This window comes from Brachycentrus maculatus, unplaced genomic scaffold (assembly GCF_059751285.1).
Source record: "Brachycentrus maculatus isolate JH-2025_06_01 unplaced genomic scaffold, ASM5975128v1 h1tg000189l, whole genome shotgun sequence".
Classification (NCBI taxonomy): Eukaryota; Metazoa; Arthropoda; class Insecta; order Trichoptera; family Brachycentridae; genus Brachycentrus; species Brachycentrus maculatus.
The window spans coordinates 71536-99367 of NW_028280940.1; the positions used below are offsets into that span (position 1 = coordinate 71536).

General features: G+C 41.9%; 1 long non-coding RNA gene across 1 annotated transcript; it reads left to right on the top strand.

The window, feature by feature from the left end:
* LOC148307788 (uncharacterized) lies at window positions 1-7524 on the top strand. The gene is made up of 2 exons (XR_015837788.1): window positions 1-116; window positions 6818-7524. It is a non-coding gene; the product is annotated as an uncharacterized LOC148307788 (long non-coding RNA).
* The last annotated feature ends 20308 nt before the right edge of the window (window positions 7525-27832 follow it).

The following is a 27832-nucleotide window of genomic DNA, read 5'->3' on the forward strand; positions in this document are numbered from 1 at the left end:
GAGCTCCTGCCTGCACGAGTGGATAGTGCTGCTCGCCACCTTCACACGCGAGTGTAACAATAAGTTGTATTTCAAAGTTTGCTTACACAAAACGACAATAACAAAATTGATTAAATGTAGGTATTATTTTTTGACATCTCATTAACCTTTTAAACGCGTTAACTTTGTTCCTAAGAGACGCTCGTTTCGTGGCTGTATTTCGCCGTTTTTTAAATGATTACTTTTATCATGTATTTAGTCATAAAATGATTTATTTTCCTAAACAAAAACGTTCAATGGGATTCATTGTGCCTTTTTGGTACTCTATAATACACGTGTGTCACATTATTCTTGAAATATATCGTAATATAAACAAATTAGATCGTAACATAAATAAATCAAAGCACGCATCATGTGTCACTCTTACCCACTGGCGATGCGTAGCGTCGAGAGTGAGACAGATATAGGGCATGATTATGGCGCGGTGACTAATTACCGACCGCAAGAAAAATCAGGGATCTGTTGTTTTATTTATCCTTGTGATGTTACAAATTATTAGTCAGATATTTCAACAGATGTCATAAGGCCGAGGATTGACGTATTATTTTATCCAAAGTTCCACACCATGAAAAAATCCCTCCAAGTTGAACTGAGGTTCGAAACTTGGAGCAAAGTGGAAAACACAAACGCTTATGTCAGCCGCGTATGGGGCATGTCCTGTTAAAACACATACGGTTATGCGAGCCGCGTGGATCCGGTTAAAGATGAAGAAGAATATGGAAGTCTGGGCATTTACACTTTACACACATGTAACGTTCACCAATTCTACCCATTATTGACAACCACACTACTCAAATTCTTGGAATCTCTATATATATGAAGAAATTCAGAAACATTGTTCTTGAATCACTATTCAAGAACAATGAACCTGAATTGACCTTCGGATCTCACATACTGATATAAGAGTTTCTGCTCAACAAAAAGCTTCTTTTCATCTCACCAATAGATGTTTCTAGTGAAGTTCTAGTGATTCAATAACAATGTTTCCAAATTGGTTCTTATTACAGAGTTCTTCTTGTTATTATTCTGAGTTATTCTTATTATTATTTTTAGTACAGAAAACCATAATTAAAGTTATTTTTTGACATCTCATCAAAGATGAAGAAGAATATGGAAGTCTGGGCATTTACGGGGCTTACGACCGTCATAGGCTGGTTTGAGTGATCACTTTACACACGTGTAACATTCACCAATTCTACCCATTATTGACAACCACACTACTCAAATTCTTGGAAGTTCTATATATATGAACCAATTTAGAAACCTTGTTCATGAATCACTAAAACTTCACTAGAGACATCTATTGGTGAGATGTAAAGAAGCTTTTTACTAAGCAGAAACTCTTATATTAAAGCTTCTTTACATCTCACCAATAGATGTCTCTAGTGAAGTTTTAGTGATTCATGAACAAGGTTTCTAAATTGGTTCATATATATAGAACTTCCAAGAATTTGAGTAGTGTGGTTGTCAATAATGGGTAGAATTGGTGAATGTTACACGTGTGTAAAGTGATCACTCAAACCAGCCTATGACGGTCGTAAGCCCCGTAAATGCCCAGACTTCCATATTCTTCTTCATCTTTGATGAGATGTCAAAAAATAATATGAAAATAACTCCTGTAATTGGAGATAATCCAGATTTTGTGAACAAGTATTTGGACACACTCAAAATGTTGTAAATAATTAAAGTTATTTTGAAAAAAAAATATATATCCAACAAAATTATTATTTAAAAAATTTCAAGTCCCAAATATAGAAACCATTTATAAAAAAAATGCAATTTTTCAAATACTAAAGGGTGACAATTATTTAAATTAAAAAATTATCATCGAGATTATCAAACGATTTTTCTACTCCAAAATGCAACACCAAGCAATTTCAGCAAAACTTCAAATATTTGGCAATCAAACATTAAATGGGTGAGATCTCCTTCTTGCTCGAAGATGAAGTAGGAGCTCGGATGGGAGTGCCAAGTGGGCCAATTTTGGTAAGCAGAACTGGCGCTGTGGGATGAACCAAACGCCGAGTTAAGGCGCCCAATGAACGCTCATCGGAGACCATAAAAGGCGTTGGTCGCTCAGGACAGCAGGACGGTGGCCATGGAAGTCGGAATCCGCTAAGGAGTGTGTAACAACTCACCTGCCGAAGCAACCAGCCCTGAAAATGGATGGCGCTGTAGCGTTCAGCCTATACTCGACCGTCGCAGGCAGGTGGGACGTTCGCGCGGCGCCCGCGTCGCGCGATCGTTTTGAGGCCGCGACGAGTAGGATGGCCGCGGCGGTGTGCGCAGAAGGGTCTGGGCGTGAGCCCGCCTGGAGCCTCCGTCGGCGCAGATCTTGGTGGTAGTAGCAAATACTCAAGCGAGGTCCTTGAGGGCTGATGTGGAGAAGGGTTTCGCGTTAACAGCCGTTGCACGCGAGTTAGTCGATCCTAAGCCCTAGGAGAAATCCGATGTCGATGATGGTGTAAAGTTATATTATTATATATTATAAATGCGGCCACCGGCGCAAGCCGGTTGCGGCGTTTGCCCTTTTTTTATGCAATTTTTTTTTCCGAGTACGAGAGTTTTTTTTTTCATTTCTATATCATAAATTTATATTCCTCCATCGTCTTCAATAATTACTTATCGTGACGATGGAGGAGAGTTTTTTTTTTCATTTCTATATCATAAATTTATATTCCTCCATCGTCTTCAATAATTACTTATCGTGACGATGGAGGAGAGTTTTTTTTTTCAAATGTACACGTCGAGACGCTCGTGACACATAAAAATGTACACATACGAAGAAGTTATATTTTGCTTTCAAGTTTTTAAATAGTAAAATGAAATGTGTCTGTGTTGAGTTCCTTACCGAAAATGGAACTATAACGGAGTTCTGATCAATTGGTCCAGGGAAGAGTCCCGGAACGTGAGTGAGAGCATTCCTAAACCTCCCTCTTGAACCGCAGCATGGATTTAATAAAACGAAATATTCATTGTAAATTATTCCCTAATTTTCGATTGGACTAATATATCAAGCTCTTTGTTGTTACCCAATGTCGACTGGTGAAATAGGCAGAAAGTTTTGCACTTCCACTTTGGGCCTTCAAAGCTGTCCAGAAGGATTTTTTAAGGAGTGATTTGTGTGTAATGAGATGGTAATCCAAACATCACACGCCACTCCCAAATACTTCCACTAAACCTCACTATTGGGGTCTTCAAGTTTTGTTATATCGCCAAAGCTGCAGATTATTACAATTGAATTGTAAATCGAATCTCTCCAATTCCCGCTGCCCAGGTGAGCGATTTCACCAAAAGAGATTGCTTCTTAAACTATTCTGGACGGACTCATCCTGCGGGGACTAGTCACGGGATGCTGCTAAGATGCTCCAGAACCCTGTATTTGGCAGACTTCATAAATCCAAAACTGGAACCTTTCCACTCATTAATACATCAGCTCTAGTGCCGACGGCCTCTATCCTCGCCACGCACTCAATTCCTTCCCGGTCCACCTTGCCTTTAAGGAAGAAATATTAATGTTAGGTTTCGTGGACATCGGGGTGCTTCCTTCTGAACGCCGGGCTATAACTGCGGGTCATGTGGGTATATTCAGTCCATGAGAAGTACCAGACGACCACACACAGGGCAGGCGGGGATGATCGTCACAGGTACCGGATCTGTCGGACTAAAGTGTCGGGGTGTTGGTTATTGTAGTAGTGTCCGAGGCTCACATGTTGACCTTTTCCAACTTGCTATATAAAATAATGTACCAAAGGAAGTACCGGGGATCCCGCTCGCGCAATGTGCTTATAGTTCGGCACACAATTCATACTGGGAGGTTATACTAGTCATACGTGTCAGGCGAAAACCATCCGACGCAAGCTCTTTCCTCTACATCTCTCCACCCTTAATGATCTCAGCTCATTCGCGAGTGACTGCTGTGAGTTGTCGTTCTATTCAACATTCTTTAATGGATGAAGGGATCCGAGAGCGCTCGCGATGTTGTTCAACAGAGTTCCTCAACCAGATGCAGAGGTTCATTAACTGGGCTCGGAGCCACATTCGCAGTCTGCTCTTCATATTAACTTCAAACTTTTGTTGTCTTACACCTCGTCTGGCACTCGGCCGACAATCTCGCAAAGCTCTTTAGACTCTCGAGCATTTCTGCTCCCGTTTTCAGCCATCCGCTATTGTCGCCAGATTCTATTCAATTGGAACCCCGCATCAGAGAGAAACGGTTATGCTGCAGGATTAGAATAGAATAACGAAATGAAGGGATTCCCTGACCATCATCTTTGGTACTTGCATATAAATATCTCGTCATTACGCCCTTGGAAAAAATTATCACTTCCTTATGACAGTTGTCACCAAAATATCTAGGTGCCTCAGTAGTCCGCACCGCAACCAGCCCGCAAATGAAGGTCAGGATCAGGTATGCGACCAAAATCCTTATCTATTACACGGAGGCTTGAGAGGTCCAACTGTTATTCTCTCAAGTTGTTCCTGTAGACAAGTAGTGATTTCCAAGTCAAATTTGGTCCAAGGTCCACATTTTATAAGACAATCAGAAAAGCCGTTGATCGGCATCTGTAGAACATCCGTCATTATATCAAGCGGGCGAACGTCCTCAGCCAAAGTCAACATATTTTTATTATTTACACTTTCTATACGCATGGCTTGCAGGGATACGGCTTTAGGCTACAAATCTTGCGGAGGTCGCTAACTGTCCTATAGTATTTTAGATTAGTTATTGCGAACAGTTCCATATCCACCAACATGCTACTACCCGAAGATAAGATCTCTGCTTCAGCTCTCGTCGGCCGCCCTATTTTGGCAACCAGGCAAAGGGACCAGTTCACTCGGTCTAAGACACAATTTCCGAGTTCTGAGTTGCTTCGAGTCTGCCCGAATTTAGTTGGAGTTTCATCAGCTGCTGGTTCACCAAGGAGGCAAGGTTCGCCCGTATGATGAGCCCGTATCTCCACCTCATCGTCGGTGTACTGAGTCATCAGAGATAGTTAATCGGTTCTCACATAGAGAAACCATGTTGACTGGAGTGCGCTGGCGTAATCTGAATCCCGGAAAGGTTTCGAGTGCCGCTTGGATTAGAGGCTGACAGGCTGACAGGCCCTAGGGCGGTGAGCTTTCAACCCGCCGCCACCTGTAGCCTGTCCGTATGCTTCTCCCAGACCACTCTGAAGGCCCCTCTGTTCCAAACGGGTTCTGAACTCTTAGCCCTCCGCATTGTGACAGAGACTCCCATTTTCTCCGGGTTAATCACTGGCGCGACACACATAGCTCATACCCCTGGAATGTTCAGTAAGGCCATAGGTGTATCCACGGCGTAGTTAAGTTACTCCAGCCGCTTTCATGCACATAATTGAATTTTATCATATTCTCGGAGAATTCTCCTTAGTTTCCCTCCGCTTGCCGATATGCTCGACCATGGCGAGTAATCTCTCCAATACCTTCTATTCCGCTGGCAGTCAGCTTCTTCTCACGGGGACCTTCTGCCAGTCTACTTATGTCTCCATACCTTAACTATTCAAGAAAGAATATTACTACTATGTACTACTACTAATACCATCACGCCGTTTCCCCGCAGGGGTAGGCAGAGAGGATGGAACGCCACACTCTTCTGTCCTGACATACACTCCTCGCCTCCTTCACATCCATACATCTAGTCATACATGCCCTCCGATTACGCAGACTTTTGACACCGCCAGATTTTAGGTTCTGATTGATCTGATCGTGCCAAGTCTTTTTCGGTCGTCCACGTTCTGTTTTCCCTCTCACATTCGCCACATATATTTTCTTAGTCATTCTTTCGCTATCCATTCGCTCCACATGTCCATACCACCGCAAAGAACTCTTCCTAATCTTTTCAATTATTCCTCGTTCAGCCTTACATTCCTTTCATTAATTTTACATATTTCTACCAAGTGTCAATAATCCATGGAAAAATAAAGTATTGACTGAAAATAATTTTATGGTAATTTTTTATTTTATACATGTATACACACCTAGATCTTCTTGTTCCTTCTTATAGATCCGAGGATCCGTTTGTTCCATTATCCGTCTCTTATTATGTGGATTGCCAGCTGTCACGTCATCACTTTGAAGGTCTTCCAGGTGGTCCTCTTCCGTCTGGGTTCTCTTGAGGAGCAATACGAGCCAGTCTATTTTCTTGCATTCTATTGACATAGGGATTCCAGAATCATCTTCGCTGTCTTCCTCATCTGATTATATACTCCGTACCGTAGTAATAAGAAACACGGAAATTCGTAAAATTCTTATTTGGTCTCCTAATGTGTTTCGGGTTATTCACCTCGATGTCTTCATTTCTGAAGTTCTTAGAAGACATTCGGTTCTCGCTGGTCTCTATCCCATATGTGACAATCGGTATTACACATGTCCCATGTATTTTTACTTTGCTTTTCAATATTCATGTGTTTAATCTCGTGTTCCACTTTCCAGTTCTTGATTTTATTGACAAAGTTGAGAGAACATAGTGTAACGTCAAGAATACTTTCAATTAATTTTCGTCCCGGTACGACTTGGAAGGTAGGTGACTTTCCGGAGTTTAGAACTGCAAGTGAATTTGACGTAATGAAGTTTGCCAGGTTTTTGCCTTTTAGGGCATCCCCACAGCGTGTGTTTGCAGTTAAAGTCGCCTCCAAGTACAAAGTCATTTTTGGTATTTTTTAAAACGTTCTGTACAGCGTCAATCATAGTTTTGACGTTAGAGGTAGTCTCAATGTATACAGACATAAAATTGACAATTTCCCCGTTTTTGCAGGAAATACTCACAGTGGAAATATTTCTGTTGGACGATGTATCACAGTTTTGCCAACATACAAGTTGAGTTATCTTGAAAATTTAGAAATACAAAAAAACCTGAATTCTAATAATAATTTATTAAATAATATGTAGTGGTCAGCAAGCCAGTAACCCCTACTGATAATACGAGCGAATTCTCAGAATGCAATCACTGCAACTTGCAGGAAAAAAGGAGGCACTGACCGAGAACAATGAAGTGCACACGTCCCATTGCATTTTATTGTGACTAGCACTTTCAAAGACAAAAGAACAATGGGTTCCCAAACGATATAAAAGAGGAACAACCTCGGACTCCCTATCTCACTCCTCCACCGGGAGCTCGTCGAGTACCATCTCATTTCTCCACCGGAATCGCGACTACGACGACCGACCTCTCACTCCTCCGCCGGGAATCCGCCAAGTAACACCGACGCCGTCACAAGACCGCCGCATCAAGACCTCGCTACGATCTCCAGTCCCACCGTCACGAGACCGCCGCATCAAGACCTCGCTACGATCTCCAGTCCATCACCCTCGTCAGCATCAAGGAGCTACTCCAGCCAGCCCGACAGTACATCTACGCCGCACCGTCTTGTGTAACATTTATTGTTAAATAAATATCTATTCAACACGACCGTCTTCCTCCTCGTTACCACATCCCCAAAAATATATTGTTTCAAAATTCTTCGCCATTGCTTTCAATTTTTCCTTTGTTTTCAAACTCTGTTCCTTGACTAACCCCTTCCCCTTACTTTCCCCTCTCCTTATTTATAGAAAAATTTGTAGAAAAATTTACCTCAAGTGGTAAAAAACGAAGTGTTTTCTTTAATTATTATACAAGTTGAGAGTTGACGACAATTATAGTAGCTTTATTGGGGCTGTTCTTGGAGCCGGTGGAGTTTTCGAATATCCTAACCTCGGTATAAGGTTTGCATTTCCCAGAATTCCCGACAAAGGGTTCTTGAGCTATTATAATGTCGCCTTTCGCTTGTATGAAGTTTATAATTATCTCAGAATATTATCTCTATAATAATTATCAGAAAAACTGAAAACCCAGACCATTTTGCAACCAGCAAGCTGTGTCCGCTTCGTTGATTTATGGATTAAAGGGCTAGAGAGAGGGTAGATTACTTATGCTAAGGACGCTCACCTATATATCATTCAATGTAACCTCCAACGAAATCAAGCTGCAACAGACCAGATAATTATAAACTTCATACAAACCTCCCTGGTGGATCAATGAAATTCAAGAAAGTCACCGCGTCGAAGCGCAAAATTTCCAACGAATCGGGAAAAAGATAAATATTCGTCATGATTCATCACAAAATGTTAAAGAATAATCTACATCTTGCAATTGACTCCGCTAAACTAGTAGCTGGAAAGATATTTGTTCATTGCCTACAAAAGATAGAATATGGGGAAAAGACAATAAAACAGTAAAACCAACATTAGTAACATCGCTCGCGGCGAGCATCACCGAGCATCCCAAACTATGGATGGAGCGCTCGGCTCGGTGTACTGACTGCCTGAATGCTCGCATCGTAACATGTTACGTTACAACGAAATGCTCCGGTCAGTCTCCGCTTTAACAGCCCCGAAGAAACACTAAACTTGCTTTTCCAAACCTTTTATCCGCCGGATGACCCATCCTTAGACAACAATCAGCGAGACCATATAAGAAGGTCTTGTGCCTATCCTCATGCAAATTATGACGGCCCTTCGCCTCCAAATCATAAGAAAGCCCCTGGTCACGATCATCTCACTGCTGACATCTGCTTACAGGCAGTTGAAGCATGCGCGAAAATTTTCTCCCACTTGATCAAAAGGTGCCGAGCTCTAGGATATTACCCAAAAATCTGGAAAACATCGTACGCGACTATTATTCCTAAAGCAGGGAGGGATGACTACAACTACATACGATCATACAGGCCCATTGGTTTATTACCTGTTTTTGGGCAGACTCTAGAAAAAGTTGTATGCAGCCGTCTAATTTCGGACCTACTACAGAGAAACAAATTATCCAGTAAACAGTTGGGATTTTCGCCACAGTGTTTAACTGAAGATGCGGTCTACAACATTGTGAAGGAAAAAAGAAGGTAGCCATCATCTCCTTGGATATCAAAGGCGCCTTTGACAACAGACCAAAAAACGACTTTTACAGTTCTCACTGAAAGGCAAATAAAAATTTTAATTGCGGGAGTAAGCGACACCCGGCCAACACCAAAGGGTGTGTACAGGGGTCAATTGTAGGCCCAATTATGTGGGATATTATTATAAATGACCTTTTAGAGCTGTTGCAAGATCCATACATTTTTGTTCAGGCGTATGCGGACGACATTATTATTATTGCAGAATAACTGTAAATACTGAGCATAAATGGGGTACAAAGGCAAAAAGAAAATAACAATGTTCTACTCTTTAAACCTGGCAAAACAACTTATCCCAAGATAATCATGGATAATATGGAAATCAAAGAAGTCGAGCAAACATGCGCCAAAGCCCTGAACACCCATTATGAGATAATCCATGCGGCAAAACAAACTTGGGGTCTTTCTAGTGCAATTTGCAAACTGATCTACCAATTATCACTTATGGAGCAGGAGCTTGGGGCAGCAACCTTAGCATTTTTAACAAAAAGAAGCTCATCTCCACACAAAGATCCTTTGCGATAACGCTCTGTAAGGGATACAGGACCATTTCTACCAACGCAGCGCTGGTAATATCTGGAATTGTACCGATCCACCTGAAAATAAACGATATTTACCATACCAAGCTGGGATTGATTCACCATCATGGGATTATCTAGTGACGGACAGATTCAAAAGAGGATTTCTTTTAAGCATTTGAGACACCCTGCAGAAAGGACTCCGATAAACATTTCTTTCCCAGGTGAGATTTTCGTCCCCGAAGGACGACAGCATAAAGACCGACCGACGAATGAAGTGTTTTTCAGGCAAAGCTGATAGCTATAAGAGAAGCTGTAAAATGGAGTAATGACAATTCACAATTGAGTCCAATAAACATTTATTGACTGCAAATCGGGGTTGGCGGCTCTGCAGGTTAGCTCCTCTTCAAACACCGTTATTAACTCGATCCACGAGCTACTGCGTTGTGCTAACTCTTCAATACACCTGATGTGAGTGATATTTACGTTAAATTCAGTAAAACAACACTGGTGTAATATTTAAAACATTAAATTTTGTAGAAAGATAACCAATAACATCCTAAACACGACGTACAAAAGAAACAATTAACAGCTTAATGAATATTTTGTATGAAGGTAGGTAATTCAGATATGCTTTTTTTTAAGAGAAATATTTGTATTCTTATTATACACACAAACATTTCTATTTCAATACGATCTTCAAAAAGCCTAAGCGGCTTGTGTTGAAAATAGGGATCAGGTTGTTGCAGAGTAACCTCAGATCAGAAGTCTGGGACACTAACCGCTAGATCACTACCCGACCTATATAAATATCAAGTTTTTCCTACTGCCTACCCCGAATAAAAGTTCTGTGCGTGCGACTGCTTTAAGAAAACAATAAAATTATTTGTGCGCTTAAATATATATTATATCTACACAAAATAAATAAAGACAGATTCAGCACTCTGTGAAAAGGATTATTTTATTTTATTTATTTACGGTTCACAAACAATGAAAAACATATTACAATAAACGAAATACAGTGCAATACAGATAGTTTTGATGTTTTTCATCAATTACATGGGAACACAACAAGCTTACAGAAACAATAAAGGTGCAGGTTAAACACATATATAAACAATAGTAATTTGGTGGTAAAAAAAAGGGTAGTAACAATTAAAAGTAATGAAGTAAGAAATTAAAAATAAAAATTAGAAGTAAAAATAAAAAGTGAAATTAAACTACGCTACATAAGGTATAAAATTCCACCAAATTGATGAAATCAATTTGAAATTGATTTCACCAATCCGGTAATAGTCCTCTTGTATTTCTCCGTGCCATCATTAAATATGTCGATGGTCACATTATCAGTATTTTCTAAATTATTATACAATCTTAGCATCCTAGAAATGGAGTTAAAGTGTGCCATATTATTGTTATATACTGGGAGAGAAAATGTGTTGTGCCTCCTTAATAGCCGAGAGGGAATATTCATTGCTATCTTCTCGACACAAAATGCTGAATCAATGTTACCATGGATTATATTATAAAGATACATTAAGTCTGCAATTTGTCTCCTGATTTCCAATTTGTCAATATTGAAATATTCTAGGCGCTCCTCATAACATAACAGAGTTCGGCCTAGGTGACATTTAAATGTGAGCATACGAAGAAATTTTTGCTGCACAGACTCAATCATATTTACATAAGTCAAATAATGAGGTGACCAGACAACACATCCAAATTCTAAGTTACTACGAACCAATGAATAATATAAAGAGATTAGTGATGCTGGATTTTTAAAAGGTTTAGCAATTCTAAATATGAAGCCCAGCATTTTTAATGATTTTTCTTTGACTTTATTGAAATGCGTGGAGAATGTGAAGCGCGAGTCTAGAGTAATTCCAAGATCTAGAATTGTGTTAACAGAGTTAAGGTCGACATTATTAATGGAATATATAAAGTTTTTTTGGATTTTATTTCTTGTAAACGTAATTTTGAAACATTTTTGAACATTTAACTTCATATCATTCAACATACACCAGTTGTTCAATATATTTAGATCATTTTGGAGGAGTTGAATGTCCGTTGTAGTTTTTATTTTTTGAAATATTTTCAAATCATCGGCATACAAGAGAAAATTACATTTTAACTGAGATCCAAGATCATTGATAAAAATTAAAAACAATAGTGGACCAAGGTTAGATCCCTGCGGCACACCTGATGTGACGAGTATTGGAGATGATTCATATCCATTCAGACAAACCACCTGAGTTCTATTTTTTAAATAGGATGTTATCCAGCGCAGGAGGTTGCCATGAATGCCAATTGCTTCTAGCTTTTTTAATAATATGTAATGATTAACTTTATCAAATGCTTTTTGAAAGTCAGTGTACACTGCGTCCACCTGATACCCTTCATTCAATGCAGAACAAATATAATCACAAAATTCAAGTAGGTTCGATGCTATTGAACGCTTTGGAACAAATCCATGTTGTTTAGAGCTTATTAGTGGCCTACAGTATGACATAATTACAGCGTAAATTAGTTGTTCAAATACTTTTGAAAAGCACGATAATATGCTGATAGGTCGGTAATTTCTCATGCAAGATTTGTCTCCTGATTTATGGATGGGAATTATATTAGCCATCTTCCACAAATCGGGGAAGATACATTCATTTAGAGATTTGGTGAAGATAATATGTAATGGCACACACAATTCGTCACTGCAATTTTTTATAAAAACACTTGGGAGCTGATCAGGTCCTGGACCTTTGTTATTATCTAGTTTTTTAAGACACAACCTTATAGTCTCTACACTTATATTTATGTTAGAAAGATTGAACTGGCTCAATGTATTGAGGTGATCAACAAATGTATTAGATAACTGACTAGGATTTGATTGATGAAAAACAGATGCAAAATATTTTGAGAATACTTCTACTATGTCTCCTCCATTATTTGCATGTATATCATCAAAGTTCAAAAGTTTGGGAACGCAATTTGTGGCACGAAGAGATTTAGAATATGACCAAAAAACTTTAACATTTCCCACCAATCCTTCTTCAATGGAATTTATATAATTTTTAAAGCATTCCTTTTGTAATGCTTTAGATCTTTTCCTTAATGTTGAAAATATTTCATAATCTAGGGGGTTACCATTATTTTTTGCTCTCATTCTGTATTTATTCTTTTCTTTCAAAATTCTAATAAGTGGTTTGCTAAACCATTTTGGATAGTGACTGTTCATTTTATTATTTTTCATTGGAACGTGATTATTTATAATATCCCAAAGTATATTATAAAATGTTAAGACCATGTCATTTGTACCCGATTCTTTAAATTTCATGGACCAGTCTACTGACAAAAGGTCTTGACGACATAGTTCATAATTACATTTACTAAAGTTGTATTTCAGAGGGTTACAATTTTCATTTAGTAGCTGAACAGTTTCAATTTTTAGGGAAATCTCAAATGGGGGATGATGTTGATCAATTGGAGTCAAACCAATTGTAGAATTAATTTCAATGTTATTTTTGTCAGAGAAAACGAGGTCTAATATGCGGTCATTATGATTACAGATATTATTAAATTGATACAGATTACAAATACAGGTAAAGTCAATTAAATTCAATGCTTTTGGACTAACATGATTCGTAGGAAAGAGAATTTTGTTGTTAAAAGATGCATCTGACATCCATTTAATTTCAGGTACATTAAAGTCACCTAATATTACATATTGAGATTTAGAGTCTTTACACTGAATATAGTTGTACTGAAGTTTTTTAATGCAATCATTGTAGCTAGCATAATGCAAATTTGGTGGAATATATACTACGCAGAGATGTATACAAAAACTAGAGTTGGCGTTTGGTTTGATTGTTACCCATAAATCTTCACCACTACTCTCGAACACTGTATTTCTCCAAGACACCAGTTGTTTGGAGACAGCTATTAGAACTCCGCCTCCTTGTTTGTGAGTAGAACTTGAGGATTCACGATCTCTTCTGTAGACAGCGTATCGCGTATCAAATAATTCTTCACTGAATATTGTCGAGTTCAACCATGTTTCAGTCAAACAGATGACATCATAGTTGTTGGACAAGACCTCTTGATAGAAACTTATAGTTTTCGTCTTTAAACCTCTTGTATTTTGATAAAATATATTTAAGGATGCGAAAGAAAGTTTTGAATGTTTTATATGTTTTTTGACACTGTTGATATAATCGATGGTAAGGAGTTAATATATTTGATAGTTAGATTCGTCTCACCATTTTTCATTCTTGACTCCATTTCATTTCTGAGGTCCGTCAAGTAGGCTCGTTGCTTGGGCGTCAGGTCTGACTTGATTTTGAGATTATCAGGTGTTTTAGATTTAGATCGTAGCAGCCGTTTGACTATCAAGGAGTCACGAAGTTCGACTTTTATAGGCCTGTTAGTACCATCTCGTTGCGTACCAAGTCGATATATTTTTATTATGTCGCCGTTGGTTACTGGTTCGATTTGTTTGATTAATTCGGTAGTAATTTTTGTGTCATCTTCGCTTTTCCGTGTTTGGGTTGGTGAGGGGCTCTCAGGTACGTTATAAATGATAAAGTTTTTGGAGCGCTCCTTTCTCTCTTCCATCTCCGAAATAGCTTCGAGAACGTCGTTTGGATTATTATTACATTGCTGAGTCGGGGGGGGACCGCTTTGGATTATTGTTTTGTAAGATATAATTTCTCCCTCTAAGCTCCCCATTTTCACTGCCATTTGGCTTATTGTCCCCAACAGGTTTGAAAATTTGGGAGATAATTTTGCGATGTGATCTTTAGTGAATTTGTTACTTTGATCATTAATAAAAATGTTTAAGTTAGTTATAATGTTTCTCGCTTCTTCGATATATTGCATAGCTGTATTATTGGTACTCGACATTTTATTTTTCGTAAAAATACAATTTAATTTAGTTTATAATAAAGTTATAATAAGTTCAGGTTGAGTACCCCTGGATATATTCAGCGCTAATTGCCGGTCAAAGTCCAATTTGATAGAAGCGGCGTATTGGTAGGTACGATCGATCGTTAACCAATCACATGGAAGTTTCGTTTAATATCAGCGAGGAACACTAGATATGGCTTGTTTATATATTTTTCGAAATGATGTTTTTATGTTATTATTGCACAGTTCTGTGTCACAGTTTAACAAGTATCCGGTAAGAAGAGTCGATATGAAGGTATTCGACTATGTTTTTTTGACAATTGGCAAGAAAATACCACTTTTTACACAAGTTTGCTTTGGTAATCAAAACGGTACGTCTGCACTTTATTGATGTATTGTTGTAATATAAGTATAATTATATAAGTATATTTTTAAATAATGTACACAGATTGTAATACTAATTCTTTCCTTAATAAATAAAATACACTTACGATCCATCTCTTGGTCCTGACCGGTGTCATCATATTTACATTTGAATTGACAATGTTGACAAATTGCGGTATGTTTCTTGTTCAGCAGGTTCCTGAGTGAGGGAATGGACCAGGGAATGACGAAAGAACAAGCGTTAATGTATTCTTAGGGTATTTATTGCTATATTTGCACTCTCGCGTACATTTCAAGACGATTAAAACTTTTTTACATAATATATTTAAATATGTAGATCGCAATTATACACAAGTAACTTAATAGAAGTCAGTAAAAATAGTATCAGCTTAAAAATAAAATATTAAAAAATATATAAGTATGTGAGAAAAATTCATAAAAAGAAAGAAATAAAATGCTCAGAATAGAAATGCAGTTTTCCCGAGCTAACCACGCCACGGATACAAGTACCACTCTAAAGTATTTGTAAGTTATGCGTATTGCCGGTGTGAGGGCGAGCCCCTTGGATCTGAACAGGTTCAGCGGGAGACGAGAGTGTTCGAGACGGTAAACTAGAGGGCCGAGAGTGATGTTTGTCACACACCAAGCGTGGGGGGAACCCTACTACACAGAAAGCTGCCTAAAGTTCAGCCAAAATAACCAAATGCGCAAGTCTCTCTGGCAGGATCCATCTGGATCCCACACAGTCGGAACGCATGCGCATATTGTATTCTTGTCGTTCGGCAAGAAGACAGAAGTACGAGTCCGTATGAAGAGCGCACTTGCCGAAAACGCAGAAAGACACTTTGGTATGTCTGGGTCCAATAATTGCCCTAGGCATCGGTGGAGCGTTTTGAACGAATGCGTGTCAGTCCCCTGAGTTTTGTTATCACGTCACGCACGTCAGTTATCTCTGCTAATATTTGTATCATATCTGTGTAATACTACAAAATCTTGTTGAATATATAGATAGTTAATGTAAATTATAATTGCTTTATTCCAATTATATTATACCGCAATATACCATACTATGATAGTATTTTTATCAAAGCTTAACTTATATTTTAATTGGCAATATAACTTTTTGCAGAGCTTGCATTGACCGCATGTTTTTTTCTCAATTTCAGAATGACTGCAAATTTCTCATTGGTCTATTTTTGGGTTGAAATGCGTGAGAGTTGATTTTGCAGAGAGTTGATGAGCATTGCCATCTAAGGTTTTGACTAGCGTTAAGACAAAAATCAGTAGTTATTGTCAAAAAATGGAGCAAAGGTGGATACAATAACTACGGAAAATTGAGGATCAAATGACATTTTCTCTTACAACAATACTTGTGAGAAGCATAAATTGTAGTTTTTAGATAAATTTAGATTAGTTTGAGGCATAAACACACTAGAGTTATACCTAAAAGAATATTATTGGTATTCGACGGCATGTAATATTGTGCCATGGAAGGAATATTATAGCCTCTTGTACACTTCCAATCGGGCAGATTTCCAAAGGGGTACAAGAGGCAAGGAATAAACATAATAAAGTCCAGGAATAGGTAATTATTATCAAGAAAAACTTGTAAATGGAAAACTGCCGCCAGACTGGAAAAAGGCCATTGTTACTCCCACCTATAAAAAGGGGACGAGTTTTCCGCTGTTAACTACAGACCCTTAGTTAACAGCGGAACTTTCAAGTATTATAAGTATACCAGTCTTACGAGTATAGTCTGTAAGGCTATGGAGAATACAGTTGTCAATAATATTAGAGGATTCCTTTCGCAAGAAAATGTTATCGTAGAAGAGCAACATGGATTTGCCGAAACGATCAACAGGACTCGAGAGTGGAATAAACGTCATCCTACAGATGTCATATATCTTGATTGCGAGAAAGCTTTTCATCGAGTGCCAATAAAACAATATTGGAACACTTTAGTATCCGTGGAAAACATTCGAGTTGGATGGAGGATTTCTGAAATGATAGAACATTTCGAGTGAGAGTTGGGGGAATTTCTCAGACCCTCTCGCAGTTCTGAGCAGCAGTAAAATAATATATACTGCGGATGGAAACCAAGTACAAGCAGTAATGCCACGAAAAGATCGATTGCTGGTGATCTTAAATGTGGGGATCACACATTATTGAAATTGTCAAACGCGCCAATTCCCTCTTATACCTTATAAGGAAAACATTCTCACACATCACACAAGATTTATTTACAAAACATATGTTCGTTCACTCATAGAGTATACCTACCAAATCTGTCATATTTCATAAAAGACAGAGTTGTTGGAGAAAGTCTAGAGAAGGGCAACTAAAATGGTAGTTTCTCTAAAAAAAAACCAAGTATTATGAGCACCGCTTTAGGGAGCTTGGGCTAAGTTCACAGGAAGAGCGAAGACAGCGTGGTGACTTGATCGAAGCAATAAAATTGTTTTGTACATTTACCCAAGTTGAAGTCCATGTTCACTATGAATGAAAACTGCCATCTCAGAGAAGGAGTTCCTAACAAACGAGTTGTGGAGTAATGGAATGGCCTTCCTGAGAATGCGGTTGGTGCAAGTTCAAATCAATTTATAATGTTTTAAAAAGCGTGTACATTAAAATTAGATTTACACACATCAGCTTAACAGCTGCCAGTGTATTCATAATAATAATTGCCGAGGAAACATGGTCCTCAATGCGAAAATTTGCCATTACAAGTCCCAGCCTGTGTCCCACAGTTGCCAGCCCCTCGGCCTTTTAAAAATTGGAGAAAGTGGGAGTCAAGAGAGGTCGGGGGTTGTAGTCTAGGGGGCCAAAAGTGATGTGCGAGCAGAGTGTCGTGTCCATAGCGTAGATGTCTCTGTCACAATTGTGGGGGGAGCTAAATCCCTTTCGCCTTTACAAGTCCCAGTCTGTGTCCCACTACTAGCACGGTGGGACGGTACCCCTGCTACAGCCCTCATGCCGTTACTTAATACAGACAGCTGGGTAAAAACAAGGGGGCGTGGGGTTGCCAGCCCCTCGCCCTCTCATTACGTGTTGGTACCAGTTTAAACAAGAGCCTCGGACACTCCACGGATAGTGAGCTGTCCGCACCGACAGCTCCGCCAGCACCTCAACCCGATGCGCGGCCTAGTCCGATAGGTCCGGCATCATCGACTGCCGTACACGCCTGCCCAGTGTGTGGTTCGTCGTTTGGAACTTCCCGTGGTCTGAAAACCCACATGACTCGGAGTCATAAGCCGCCCGTAAGTACGATGGATGTTGTGGGGCGCCCTGCAGAGGCCTCGATCCAGTTTCGATGTGAGGTCTGTACGGTTTCATTTAACACAAAGAGCGGGCTGGGAGTTCATATGAGAAGGAGGCACCCCGACGTCCACGAAGCGAAGGTCGTCATCCCTTCAGCAAAAGCTCGTTGGACGGAGGAGGAACTGAGCATCATGGCGAGGATCGAAGTCGAGGGCATCAAAGTCCAAACTAACAATATAAACGCCTTCATCGAGGAAAGGCTCCCTCGTAGGACCTTCGAGGCCATCAAGGGCCAAAGGAAGGCGCAAAAGTATAGGACTCTGGTGCAGCAACACCTCGCGAGCATTGACGACGCTCCCGATTCTCCCATCGATGCCACTCCTCTCGTGGAACAACCAGCCACACTCGCTCAAATCGGGCCTGCACCAGAACAGGCAATCCATGATAATACTTTGAGAAGCAATCCACTCTTTGATGAAATAACTCGTCTGGCCAACGAGTTATCATCGTCCTTAATTTATAATTTAAAGTTGTTAACATCGATCGGCAAAGATGTCGTAAACGGCGCCGATGTCGATCAATCCTTCTCAGCATTGTCCGAGTGGCTAAGTGGTACATTTCCACTTCCGTCAGGTAGCTTTAATAAACGTTCAAGAACTGCCCCGCGAAGGGTCGGCTTTCCAAACGGGCGATGCACGAAACCAAAAGCTCTCCGCAAAGAGGAATATGCGACAACGCAAAAAGCGTTTAGAAAGAACATGTCGCGATGCGTCAAAAGCATCTTGGACGGAGAGTCTCTGGCCCGGCCCGAGCAGCTGCCACCGTACGAGAGTATGGTCGGCTACTGGTCGGCCGTCGTGTCTGAACCCTCCGAACCCTTCTCCCCGCGACTAGGCGAAAACCAGTACGAGGAGAAGGCAGAACTTAGTGCAATTTGGAAGCCGATTTCCCGAGCGGAAGTAGATAATGAACGGGTACCGCTAACTTCAGCGGGGGGACCAGACATGGTCTCTCCAAGAGTCTGGAGGGCTGTACCAAACGATGTTAAGTGCCTTCTGTACAACATCGTGCTAGCTCTCGGCGGATTCCCTATCTCCGCCTTGGCTAGCAGAACTATTTTCGTGCCCAAAAAGGGAGGCACAAGGGGACCAAGCGACTACCGCCCCATAGCGATCACTTCCGTAATCGTGAGGCATTTACATAAGATCCTGGCCTCACGTTTACAAAAATTAAGGTTAATTGACCCCCGCCAGCGTTGCTTCGACGACGGCTGCGCGGAAAATATCTCTATTTTGGCGTCTACTATACACGAGACAAGGCGAAATCGTAAGCCCCTATTCATGGCAACACTAGATATGGCGAAAGCTTACGATTCCGTCTCCCATGGAGGACTACTAAACGCACTAGCGTCAACGGGTGTACCCCGCCAGCTGATCAATTATATCGAACGCCTATATAGTAATTGTAGCACTTCATTTAGCCTTCATGGGCGGGAATCCCCCGCATATAGGAGTAGAAGGGGAGTTAAGCAGGGAGACCCTCTGTCTACCCTGCTCTTTTCTCTGGTCATCGATCGGATTTTAGCTCTACTTCCGAGAGAAGTGTTTGTGGATCTTCTCGGGTTGAAGCTCTCGTCGTTTGCTTATGCGGACGACGTTTTACTTTTCGCAACAACCCAAGCAGGTTTACAGGCCGCCATAACGGCTTTTGAACGCGAGGCCGAGAGGTTCGGTTTACTTTTAAATTCACATAAGTGTGCCGTTCTATTAATAGAACATAATCTGAATAAGCGCCAATTTAAGGTCACCACTAAGGATATGTTTGAAGGTTTGGACGAGTTGCGACTTTGTCTAAAACAGGATCTCTTCAGCCCTTAGGGCTATAACGGTCAGGGAGAACACCCTAGACCGCCTAAATAAAATTGCCAATTACTGGAGTCAACTCCTCTATAGTTCCGTTGACGGAAAGGAACTTAGAGAAGCCTCCAGCGTATCTGCTTCGACATCTTGGATTGCTAGTGATTGTCTCGCTGTCGCAGGACGCGAGTACGTTCAGGACATTCACGTGAGAATAAACTGTCTGCCCACCCGCGTAAGAACAACTCGTGGAGCGCGAAGAGTGGATGCAGACATAAACTATAGGGCCGGCTGCTCAGAGACAAGGCCTCTGAATGTCAATGTGAAGAAATTCAACTAAGCGCGGGAGTAACTATTGACTCTCTGGGGATTGGTTCATCCCCCTTCAAATAGCTTCAATAGCTTAATTAAGTATTTGAAAAAAAAAATTACATTTTTATACTTTTTTCTCTCTCTCCTGTTGTATAAGTTTAAAACTAAATGTTCCCAAATATCCATACAACCTTAAGTAAAATTTATCATTGTATTTTAATATTTTTTAAAAAGTAATACTAATCGATATAAGGGAATGAAATAATAGTGGAGTGCAAGCAAAGTATGGCTGACATGCTATACTGATTTTTTTCTGCTCAACGATCTTTCCATCTGCCTTATTTAACGTTTTTCTTCTAAATTATTTCCCATTCTTAGGGATTGGAGTTGAATCCGGGGGGAGTGCTGATAGCCGAAATGGCAACGCAACCCAAGCCCACGTGGCAAACCCCTGAATAGTTGGCGGTAAGAGTGACTTCGGTACTCCCACCAAAGATGAAACGATTAACCATGCTCTGGCGACTCGGTGGGGGGGTCATCGTCATATGATCCCCCGCACCACCAAAACCAAAATCCAATAATGAATACAAATCAAATAGCCTCGGACGGCATCAATGTGGGGCCCACAGGCCCCGCATCATTGTTGGGCGGGCGAGTCGACCGCACCGAACTCTCGGAGGGTGCTGACGTGCTCTCGGCTCGACCAACAGCCTCCGCGTCTGATGACGCTCAGGCCATTGCTTTGACATTCGTGTACGAGCTTTGTGTCCCGAACCGCGTGTTTTCCACGAAAATCGGGTTGGGTGTTCACAGAGCCTCTAAACACAGAGACGTGACTAACGAAGAGATCGCGGTGGGCCGAACGAAAGCTCGGTACACCGACGAGGAAGTTGAGCTATGGGCTAGATGCAAAGTTTTTCTCATCAACTCCAGGAAAACCGACTGGGTGAACCAGCGGTTGATGGAGCTTTGGCCAGGCGCTGGCAGATGTCTCGAAGCTATAAAGGGACTCAGGTGTCATGGAAAGCTCGAGAGAATCGTAGCCGAACTCGCGCTCCAGGCCGAGGACACTGGACCCCTGTTCGGGAGACCGATTGTCTAGGAACAGTTGCTGTCACACCAGGCAGGACAGTGAACGCGCTGGCATTCGCCAACGACGTTTGCCTTCTAGCTACGACGGCGGACGGCCTTCAGCTGGCCATCAACACTTTTTCTAACTGTCTCTCAAAGGGGGGACTGCAATTGAACGCAGGTAAGAGTCAGACCATGTCCTTGGTCGCTTCCGGTAGAGAGAAGGTGAAGGTAGTGGATGGCGAATTCCGCGCATGCGGCTCGCCTCTACCCTCCACGCGGACTCTCGACACCTGGAAGTACCTCGGACTCGAGTTTGACTTGCGGGGAGTCACTTTGGTTGGGCAAAGTCACGACTTGTCTGAAGGAGAGGCTGGAGAGAATAACCGCTGAGCCTCTCAAGCCTCAAAAAAGAATGAGAATCTTGGTCACCTATTTGATACCGGCCTTCACTCACGGGCTGGTGTTCGGACGGGTCACGACATGATCGTGAGAAGCGCCGTAAGGAAATGGCTCTCTTTTCCCAATGACCTGACGACGGGTTACTTTTCCACGCATCTACCAAAGATGGAGGTCTCAGTATCCCCTCGTTCGCTTACTCCATACCGATCCTGCGGTACAACCGTCTGGTTAAACTGCGGGACTCCACCATCCCTCTGGCGCAGGCGTGTTTCAATCTGGATCTTATCCAGAGACAGATGCGCTGGTGCCAAGAGCGGATGGCTGCAAACAAGAGCAGGAATGCTCTCGAGACCAAAGCGCTTTTCGCAAAGCGGCTGAGAGAGTCAGTGGATGGCGCCGAACTCGCCAAGTCGGCCGCATCCAAGTTCTCCACCGACTGGATCCAGGCGTGTGCCAACGGATTCCCAGGGCGTGATTATGTGAACTATCACCACGTCCACATCAACTGCTTGCCGTCGAGAACCCGAACAACACGTGGGCGGCGTGTGGGGACGGACGGTAGCACGACACAGTCGATCGGGTGCCGGGCGGGGTGCATGTCAACCGAAACCGGCGCCCATATCATTCAAAACTGCACCCGTACGCACGGGGGGAGGGTGAGACGGCACGACGCGATTTGTACAAGTCTAGCCGGCGCATTAAAGGAGAAAGGATGGAGGGTGACCCAGGAGAAGCTTCATACGCTCTCCAGCGGGATCAAGCTGAAGCCCAACATAGTAGTTCGACCCTCTCAATGGCTCGCCGGGCAAGGCCCGGATCGAGCTCGCAATGCGGTCAAGCGACGGCGACGCGCGGCAATCGCGAGTACCCTACACTGCGCGAGTACTACGAGTCGGAGTGATAGTTCGTTTAGATAATATATAATATTATATAAGGAGGGGTGAACGGCGGGAGTAGCTATGATCAGCTTAATGCCTCGCCGTCTGACATTCGTACGAGTATGAGTACGAGTGATTGTTTTTTCATATGAGATAACAGAGAGTCGGAGTGAAGGATTGTTTATAAAAGATAATATTATTAATTAAATAAATTAATTAATCAATATAAGGTTATTAATGAGAAGGGTGAACGGCAGGAGTAGCTATGATCAGCTCAAGGGTAAACGGGTGGCCGCTAGTGACGGGTCGTGAGTGTCGCATGTACCTCATAGTAACTGAAGCGCGTCACCGTGGTTGACTGCGTGGCGTTTACCCTTAAAGTTTCTTTCCAACTGCCCAATCTCACAATTGTGAGCAACGGATGCGCGTTGGATCCAACATGATATGCAGTAGTGGTACCGCGCAAGCGGCCACGGCGGTGACTCGTCTACCGTTGCGGGGGAAACCCTGCTAACACGAGTACTAAGGGGGGGGGGGAAGCCTACTGACTCTCGGCTAGTCAGTACCCCTCCAGTTGGCGTCGGCCTCTTAGGGGCAGGCGGCTTCGCTCGAAGGGACATTGAATCTGGGTTTGTTCATCATGCGCGTGCAAAGAGGTTAAGTGCGGGAGGCTCCGGCCTCATCCGCAGCCCTGCGTGAGGGCCGGTGGACGCTTGTAGGAGACGGGGCACCTGCCTTTTCCCAAGCCCCCGATCCGAGTCTGCCGGTTACGCGTTCGTTGGCCAACGCCTTCGTACGTCTCACGTGGGGTGCAGTTCTACGTGCTGTCTCACGTACAATTAAGAGTCTATAGGCGGTGCCCCTGACCTAACTCTCGATTTCCAAGGGATTCCGAGTTACTGGGCCACAAACACTAGTGCGGGCTGTGAGGGGCGACCCCAGTTTGGAACCTGAGGCGGGATAAGGACGCACTAGAGTACCGTAGCCGGCGCCGGGCTGGAAAGGGGAATGGGGGGGTCTCGCCGACCCCCCAAACCCTCCGGCCAGTGGTCGTACCTATGACTCTCTTAACCTAGCTTAAGGTTGCCGAATGCCTCGCCGTCTGACTAATTAATTCGACCCTCTCAATGGCTCGTCGGGCAAGGCCCGGATCGAGCTCGCAACGCGGTCAAGCGACGGCGACGCGCTGCAATCGCGAGTACCCTACGCTGCGCGAGTACTACGAGTCGGAGTTATAGTTCGTTTAGATAATAAATAATATTATACAAGGAAGGGTGAACGGCGGGAGTAGCTATGATCAGCTTAACATCTTGGATTGCTAATTCTCAACATCTTGGATTGCTAGTTCTTGTCTCGCTGTCTCCGGACGCGAGTACATTCAGGACATTCACGTGAGAGTGAACTGTCTCCCCACCCGCGTACGAACAACTCGTGGAACGCGAAGGGTGGGTGCAATATGAGCTTCCGCCGCTGTTGCAGCGAATCAAGGCGGATCACGAGCTCGATGAAATTTCAGTAACATCAGCTACTCTCTCTTGGCGCAGAATCTGAAGCGGGGAATCTGCAGCGGACTTGAGGCGGCTCGGGATCACCCTTGGGACGATGCGTTCCATCACAACAAGAGTGCTCCAGGGCTCCTCCATCAACTTCCATCGCTGGACGGCTGACACTTCGGGACGTGGGGGCATCAGACGCGGGACCGGACTTCGACCAGACGCGGGCAGGACTGTACACCGGATCGGAATCGGCTGAGCAGTGCATCGGGTTGAAAACACTTGCTTCGGCTGCAGGAAGCACAATAACCTTCACACTCCATCTCATTTCCAACTTCCCATTGTATACATTGTAAATAAAAACTCTCCTTCTCCCCTTCCTATGCACAATGTAATAAAAAAAAAAAAAAAATTGCCAAATGCCTCGCCGTCTGACATTAATTCGACCCTCTCAATGGCTCGCCGGGCAAGGCCCGGATCGAGCTCGCAACGCGGTCAAGCGACGGCGACGCGCGGCAATCGCGAGTACCCTACACTGCGCGAGTACTACGAGTCGGAGTGATAGTTCATTTAGATAATATATAATATTATATAAGGAGGGGTGAACGGCGGGAGTAGCTATGATCAGCTTAATGCCTCGCCGTCTGACATTCGTCGGGGAGTACGAGTGATTGTTTATTCATATGAGATAACAGAGAGTCGGAGTGAAGGATTGTTTACAAAAGATAATATTATTAATTAAATAAATTAATTAATCAATATAAGGTTATTAATGAGAAGGGTGAACGGCAGGAGCCCCCGATGGTCCCCCGATAGTGTGGCCCAATTATTGGGCATGGGCATCGGCAGAGGAACACTCCGTGGAATTACTACGCGAGCTTAGTACGGATCCTTCATGAACTGTAGGACGTTCAATAGAACCACGAGCCGCAACAATCACCCACAAATGGGCCTAGACCGAGTCAGACAAGGAGGGGGGTTGGAGAGAGTCGGGGTCGGATAGCTCCTGACGAGAACTCGTAACATGTTAAACCGACTGGTGCAGCCTCCCAGTACCCCCTAGGCGCCGCATCAGAATCACTCAAGGTGCCACACATGGCTCGTTGCTCCGTGCTGGAGTGCCACTATTTAGATGGTAGTGATCCAATTGTATATATTTATAGCAGTTTTCATGCTTATGACTAGAAATAGCCACCAAGCAATTGAAGAGCATTGGTCAGCCGATCCTTTTTTCTTGAGTCTTTTTTCGGACAAACAATATCCCGTGACCGATTCCAACTTTTGCTGCAAATGCTTCATTTTTGTGATAATCGTGTTAGAAGTTCGGATAGAAAGGTACTAGAGTCCTGGACTATTTAGACATCTTTTCTAAATAAAAACGAATAGTTGCGGGACGGTCCGCAAAAACAGAAAAGGGCTGCTAATATTTAAAAAAGGTGATATACAATCATTCAGCAGTGGTTTCTTTAATGGCTCAAGTGGTGGGACCAGAGATGTTCACACACGGACCACTCTTCACAAAGCTGCACAGGGAAAATCAACAGGTCAACAGGTGAACCTATATAAAAGCCTAATTGTGTGATCGACTATAATAAAAGTATGGGACTTGTTGATAAGGCTGATATAATGTTAAGTGGATTGAGCTGTATGAGAAAATCCATGAAGCGGTATAAAAAAGTTTTTTTCTTCATTTTATAGGCTTATAATTACTAAATGCACATATATTCTTTACATGTTTATAATGAGAAAAAGATAAGTCTTTCTGAATTTCAGTCAACTGTAACTAAGCAGTGAGTTGGAAAATACCAAGAAAGTTTAATCATCCATCTATATCTGCTGATAAATCCTCGAGGATTATGTTTCCAAATGGGCTTTAAAATATATCACGAAAAAAAACAGTATTGCGAGCTTATAATGAATTTAAATCCCTTAGAGCAGGGGTTCCTAATCTTTTTCAGCCCGCGGCGCACTTACAAGTTTAGTATATTGTCACGGCCCCCTACCTTAGTAAGCTATTTGGAATAGATAATGTGACCATATACATATGTTTATATATTATAGTGGAAAAAACATTAGGTACCTACAACAATAGTAGTTGGGTAGAAAGATGCTAGCTCTCAAAATAGAAATTGTCGCTTTATAGCTACCCGAGAATATTTGCGGTTTCGGATAATGATTGAATGAGGATAGACTCACGGCGTCCCTTTTGACACTCTACGGCGCACCAAGGCGCCGCAGCGCACACTTTGGGAACCCCTGCCTTAGAGTAATTATTTGGCTAGAGTTATATCTGTATATTTAGAATCTTCGTCTATATTCTAAACAATATGTCAAGTGTAAAGTATTAATCACCCCCGAAGTGGGTGCGATGGAGTGCGACTCTGTGACGTGTCTGTACGGGCCAAATACACATACATGCCTACAGACGGCACACACACGCGCGTCACCGCAAGCGGGTAAGTGTGACAAACGATGCGTGCTTTTATTTATTTATATTACAATCTTATTTGTTTAAATTACGATATATTTCAAGAATGATGTGACTCAAGAGTACCAAAAAGGTACAATGAATCCCATTCAACGTTTTGTTAGTAAAATAAATTGTTTCTTATCTAAATACATCATAAAAGTAATCATTTTAAAAAGACGAAATACCGTCTCTCAGAAACAAAGTTAATGCGGTTAAAAGGTTAAATAAACACAAGCGAGGCGAGTGCCATCATTTGTATGGAAAATGTCAGAAAGCTCCCCAGACTCATAAACGGAATGGGAATGTACGTCTGAGAATCGGGTGGGGAGCAGTAAAAAGGAAGGTAAGTGAAAAATCCAACGAGAAACTAGGCACCGATGTGCTGGCGTAAACAATTTGAGTGGAATTAGTCTTTCAGCAGCACAGTGTGCCGTACACAGCGACAATGCGCACTTCCTGCATGAAAGTACAGTAGAATCGCGATATAAGTAATCGCGATATATCGAAAAATGACGTATATCGAAAAAAAAAAACAAATTTATTCCCTAATACTAATTTTTCATACAAAAATGCATTTATATAACGAAATCCCGTTATTATGTATAACAAAATCACTTTTGTCCCGTACGAAAAAGTGCCAATACATTTAAGTAAATTTATAACAAATAAAAAATGTTATGATAAAAATATTTCAAAGCCGCGCCGCCACGGCGCCGCGCGGAAATAAAAAATGTTAAGATAAAATTATTCAAACCGCGCCGCCGCACCATATGCGGATGGTTTTATGGCGATTTTTAAAAGTAATTCAATACAATATCCCATCAGCTTGAGTAATTAGTAATTAGAGTCAATGAGTCAGTGAAATGATTTACTTTAGCAATAATAATTCTTTAGTTGTGTCGCCTACTTTCAAAATCCGCTAGATCCAGTTTTATAAGATTTTAAAATAAATACTCTATCGGAATGCCAGTTGTGGTTTTTATTGTTCAAAAATTTTAAATACTTGAAAACGCCGCTAAAAAATACTTAAAAACAGCGTTGTATTTCAAATTCCGATATATTCATGAAACTTGCCTTCTGACCCATATCGGTCAATCAGAGAGCGGAGATAGGTCAAAAGTTAAGATGACGTCATTATCGATTTGTGTCTCGTGTTTTTTTTTGAGTACTGAAAAACTTTCCAAAAAAATGGGAAAATTCTCTATTTTAAAATATTTTATATAAAGATAGACAAATCTTTGAAACATAAATGTTATCCGGAGAATTTGGATTTTTTTTGTAAAATCGACTTATATGGATCTGGCGGATTT